The sequence below is a fragment of the Halyomorpha halys genome, unplaced genomic scaffold, assembly GCF_000696795.3.
Source record: "Halyomorpha halys isolate HHAL.00 unplaced genomic scaffold, Hhal_1.1 Scaffold91.1, whole genome shotgun sequence".
NCBI classification, from domain to species: domain Eukaryota; kingdom Metazoa; phylum Arthropoda; class Insecta; order Hemiptera; family Pentatomidae; genus Halyomorpha; species Halyomorpha halys.
In genome coordinates, this window is record NW_027110755.1 from 1946832 (window position 1) to 1952817 (window position 5986).

General features: G+C 30.7%; 1 protein-coding gene across 4 annotated transcripts in view; it reads left to right on the plus strand.

The window, feature by feature from the left end:
• Window positions 1–5986, plus strand: part of GEFmeso (Guanine nucleotide exchange factor in mesoderm) — a 307186-nt gene that overhangs the window by 189978 nt on the left and 111222 nt on the right. The window contains exon 1 of one of the 4 annotated variants that reach the window (XM_014415037.3): window positions 3573–3640. The exons of the other annotated variants lie outside the window; for them this stretch is intronic. The gene's annotated coding sequence lies outside the window, so the exon portion shown is untranslated. Of the gene's footprint in view, window positions 1–3572; window positions 3641–5986 lie in introns of those variants that run through there. 4 annotated transcript variants of the gene reach the window in all.

A 5986-nucleotide genomic window follows, 5' to 3' on the forward strand; every position in this document is an offset into this window, starting at 1 on the left:
TTATTCAAGATATGAATTTTTAACAAGCTAAGGTGTAGGAAATGTAGTAATCAGACAATAATTAGAAAAAATTATTTTTGGAGTTCTCACTTCATTCACACAGTTTTTGGTTTCTCGAGTCCTATAGGTCATTGTTAAAAACTTTCTGTCCTTTTTAATCGCCTCATATTTCTCAGACCATCTCCCCATCGATCTTCTTAATTACTATTTAATTTTAGAATAAATAATAGTGTTCAAGTTAGGGGGATGCCAAGGTATTCCGAAGCGGTTAATATCGAACCGAATATTGATAAATGTGATAGGACTTAAAATTCCAACAATATAGCCAATAACGATTGTTCAAGAAAATCATACAATTTTCATTTTTTTTTAAATACTTTTCATGTTTTTAAACGATTTTTACTGTGTTTTTTTTTTTTTCAAATTCAATATTGGAAGATCTTTAAATTAAAATGATTAAATTTTTTTTCCCATTACTTATCCAAAGTTTTAGTTATTTGTAAAAAAAAATCATCACGAATCATCATTGTTTTTGTTTACGATAATACATCAATAACACCATTCAATGAAACATCGTAGAACTATTTTCAGTAATATGATAACACCGAAATGGTGTTTATAAACCAATTTTTCTATACTAAGTTTCCAATCGTGGCGCTTTGAAGTTTTCTGTTGATAGTTGTATATATTTCGCAGCAAAACAAATCAAATTAAAATGCATGCTCATAAGAACTAAACAGTATTAGAGGATGGACCTGTACAGTTTAGGTTCAAACTTTTTGTTAAATAAATCCTTGAAATGTCTTTCAAATGCTATGTTCTAACGCCTGTTGAACAGATTCGATACTTAGGACTCCATCTTGACAAGAGACTTACTTGGAATCCACAAACAAGACTGAAACAAGAAACTGCTTGTATATTTCGATTGCTACAACACCTTCTTGACAAACGCTATAAACTTCCCATTCACTACAAACAATTATTATACAATATGATAATTAGACCAATTTGGACATATGGAATTGAGCTCTGGGGCTCTACCAAACCAAATTCCTCCCGCATCCAATCCTTACAATCCAAAATTCTACGTAAAATCCTTTATGCTCCTTTTTACGTTACAAATAAACTTGTAGCGAGAGGGCGCAAGTAGTTGGACCACAACTCACCAGAGCGCTCCACCTCGAGCCTCACCGAAGCTCTCAAATTTACTTAGTGCATTATTTTGTAAAAAGACATTGTCATTTTTGTATATTAATAATTTCTGTACATACTATTTAGCAATCTCTGTACAATGAATAATAAATGATAACGATGCAATGCACGAACCTATCTCAAGCAGACATGTACCGACCGCTTCTCGGTCACAGCCGCATGGACTAGACCTATAAATAAGGGACTCTAAATGCCCCAAACAAATTTAAAATTTTAGGAGGGTACGAAAAAAAAAAAAAAAAAACCCAATTCGATCTTAGATCCGCACCTTCCTGGGTCTAGTCAGAACCACAGATCACTCGATGCTTACACTCTACCTGAGATAGAGAGGTTTATTGCCGTTCCATTCTCTTAAGAATTGTTTTTTTTTGTTATGCTCATAGACTATGTCCTATCTCCTTTCCTTACTCCAGCAATCTTAGTCCGCCGGCTTCATCTCCGCAACTAAGATTGTAACCTATTTCCTATCAGTTTCACTGGCCCGCCGCTTCATCTCGGTAACCAGTAAGCTGGCTCCTATCATGACAGTTCTGGTCCGTCGGCTTCATCTCCGCAACTAGAACTGTTACTCTGCCTCATTTTCTCTCACCTAGACCTCCTCTACCTAGTCAGTGTCCAGGGCTCATCCCCTGGCACGGCCTTCCTTTCTTAACCATAATTGAATACGTCTTGTCGTGGGCCTTCTGTTAAGAGACATCAGGCTGGAGAAATCGCCTCAGACCAGACAATCCCGACAAACTCATCCACAGAGACCTTAAAATCCCATTCGTTGTAGATTTGGCCCAAAACAGATATATGTCTTTTCACTCCAAACTCCTTTCCCACCCTAACCTATTAGTTATTAATCTCTCATCCTTAACAATCCCTGATAATCCTCCGAAGCGTCTGAAAAGAAGATGGCCACGGGACCTTCTAGTTTAAATTAATGGATGAAGAATCACCAATGGGTTGTTCCTTCCCAAGATTTTCAAGTGTAAATTAAACATTCCATATATTTACTTATTGCATATATATTATTTAGTACAGTTGCAAATTGCATTAAATAAATAAATAAAAAATGCAATGTTACTATTTCTCACAGAATTCAGAATTGCCAAAAGAAGTATGAACTAATAGTCCAAGTAGAATAGAAGTTATTTCATCCCTATTTTTTTTTTTTATTGCATTAATGAAAAAAGATGTATAGTTATTAGTAAAATTTATGACTACCTTATTTTATGGAGCTCTGAATGAAAAATGAACGAAAATGTTAAATTTTTTCATATAAAATTTATATTTTAACGCCTTAAATATTTTCTTTTAAATGACATTTACAGTATCTTTTATCTAATGTAGATGAAAATTGAACTTTTTACTAACAGAAAATAATTTTGTATTAACAAATAATTGTAATTTCTGGGGCCGCCATTTTTCATTTACCATTACCATGGTTGACGGAGTCAGTAAATATTAATTATGACTTATTAAAGTAATTAAGAATTTCTTTTGTTCTTCTCTTGTTCTCTTGGACTATAAGTTTTATTTATATGACGAATATATCACGTGTGTGACTATGTTACGATTCGCAACTTCTATTATCTCCATTTTCTCGTAACACATAATGTACTAGTTGCATAGATGAAATATGCTATTATGTTTTATTACTTTTATTGTTTAAAAAAAATTATTACCTTTATTGTTATGGTTTTATAAATATTAAGTAAATTGGTGATTTTTTTTTATACGGATTTTTTAGCTACTAAAAAAATTAATAAATTCGAACACTTTTTGTAAAAGATGATTGAAGAAGCCACTTGTTTGTCCCTCTCAATTTATTCGTACAAAAAACTGTCGCCTTTAGATAACCTTATTGTTATCTTCCCGACGCAGTAGAAAAAAAAAGTCTACCGAATAAACATTTTAGGAACTTTAATATATATAGTTTTTCATTCTAAAAAAGGTCATTTCAGGTTGAAAACGACGATAATAAATTCCTCAAAATCTTATATTTTGAAATTTAAGTTTTTGTCTAATTACTTTTCCTGAAATAATCAATTCTCATCTTTGTTTCAATTTGATAGCTCTGACGAAGCCCTGCAAAGTTGGACGAAAAATGGGTTAACAGTAAATAGTTTTCTTCTACTATTTTGATACCTTTATTGACCGCCACCCTAGGAAGATCCTTCCTTCTAATGCCTAATTTAAGATTTAAAAAGATTATTTTCTAAGTATACACCGTTTGTGAACTTTAATTTTAATTATAATTGTTTTTTAATTAATAATATGTCCCTTAATTTCTTTGTTACTAGTTAAAAATCATTGTATAGTATTTTATCAGAGTTTCATTAATATTTTGTTTTTGTTTTTTTGTTTTAGGTGAGTTATGTACAAGTTTTGCTCCATCCAAGATTTAAGATTCCCGTCCAGGTGTAAGATTTTCTTACAAATGGTAATTAATAAAATGATAAATTATTTTATATTCAATTATGTTATAATTATTAGTAAAGATGATAGATATTTATTTTTAAATTATTTTAATGCTTTTGACAGTAAAGATTATAAAAATAAACGTTGTATAAAGTGGCTAAATGGTACACCCATGCATAAATTCTGTCTAATTTTAACAATATCCATGGAAAATAGTTATTTTTAATATCAAAACGCGTTGTAGATGAACACAGGACTGGAGCATTTACAGCATGTTAATATTTAAGAGTTTGGCACACATTCTTGTATGCTTCTTCAATGTTAGGTTTTAATTTAATTAAACACTATAGCACCAAGGCAGGTTACCTAATCAGTTTCTTATATTCATTCATCATAAACATATTCACTCACTTTTCATTAATAAAAAGAATTTAAATTCTAAATCTAGCAATTATTTAGTTCATTTGAAAACTTAAATTGTATTCTGTTTAAAAGGACAAATGAAACTTTGACTTATCTGCATGAGATGCATACATCTGATGCCTCCATGATAATTTTTATAGTAATGTTTAAAAGTACATAATTATTTTGTTTCTTCTTTTTTTAAGCTTTTACAATAGGATGTTCATTTCATTTTCTCTTACTTTAGTCATATTACAGCAAGGAGCTTCCGTTATTATTAATATAGTATGATTATTTATAATATAATTACTCACTAGCGTACACCCTGTGTTTAAATACACTTTGCTTTGGCGGTACGTAGTGCTGCTTTGCTTTAATATTGGTAAATCGGACAAAAGAGAAAAATATGGATTTTATTTTGAATTAACGTGTTCCAAAGATAGTTCCGTTGAATGGGATTACTTTCTCTATTCGAGTCTTCCTATACTTACTCAAAGCTCATAGGGCTGTCCCAAATTAACCCCAAACTAGGATGCAATCTACGAGAAATTTCAAATTCAAAAACTTTTTTTATTAGATGTCTCACTATTAAAACAAAACAGCATTACACTTAAGTTAGAGCGAATTATGGCTCGGCATTGATATTGTTCCAGAACAGTGTTAATTCTCACGGAATGAGGTGTGCAGCTACAAATTAAATATCTTGTTACAGAAATGGTTTTGGATGCCGGACATTGTGCTGCCATTAAGAGCAAATTACTTACCACATTATCCCCCATCGTTTAATTATATTTTTACGGCAGTTAGCTGAATGTCTGCCCGCACTTTCTCGGCCTATCTCCCATCTTGTGTGGATCATGTTACGTTTGCCGTTATTATAGCTCACTTTTACTGTTTTCTATTCTTGAACTGTTTTCACTTTCTTTCCTCTTCGTTTTCGCTTTTCATTTCCTGCTCTTTTATGTTTTTATAAACGTATTTAATTCTTAATAAAACTTTTTTTTTTTTTTTGTACTGTTTGTGCGAATTTAGTAAACACTGGAAAAATTCTTTTTTTTTTTAATACTTTATTTCTTTTTTAATATAATAAGGAAACTTTTTATTGAAGATTTTAGTCATTCTCCACTCATTGGCTTTTCCTTTCCACTTAGTTTTTCTATTTAAATTTTACAATAAATATCATATTACCTCAGTAATGATAGTTCGAATTTGTAAATATATATTAATCTCTTTATTTTAATTAAATCTGTACCACCACAAACCATGATGGGTCAAATTAATTCTTATTAAGGTATTACTGTTACTAGACCAATGTTTGTGCAAAGAGGTGATTTGGTCATAATCTCGACCGCCAGATTTTTATCCTATTGGGGATCATCATAAGGCTGGGTGGATCCCGGAGGGCTCCTGAAGCTATTGGCTGGATCATGGCTACAGTGAAATACGAGAGAACAGCTACCAGCTCCCAATCTTTTTATTAATCACTAATTTTCTTTCACGTTTTAGAAAATACTGATATATCTTTAACTACTGAAAACAAATAATGATAAAAGTTAACGTTACGCAAATTTGAAACAGGATTGGCTGAGGAATTGAGATTTATTGGGATTAACATTTTCCCGTGATCTTTAATCGAAATTATTTAATTACATTTAACCACAATTTCACATTGTAAGGACTATATTAATTACGCTTATGAAAGTTATATATATATTTTTTATTATTTAAATTTATTTTTCATTTATTTATTTTAGTATTGATATTTATTTTTATTTTGTTATATCGAATTATTTAAAAAAAAAAAGTCTATTTTTGTAGTAATAATATAACACCTACTTGTCCGCTACGTTTTAGCTGTTAATCTGGCCATTTTCAACAAACATATCCATAAATCAACAAGTTTACAAGTATGAAATATCTTTTATAAAAACTTAGGAGCTTTAAAATTCAAATTAAAAAAAATATA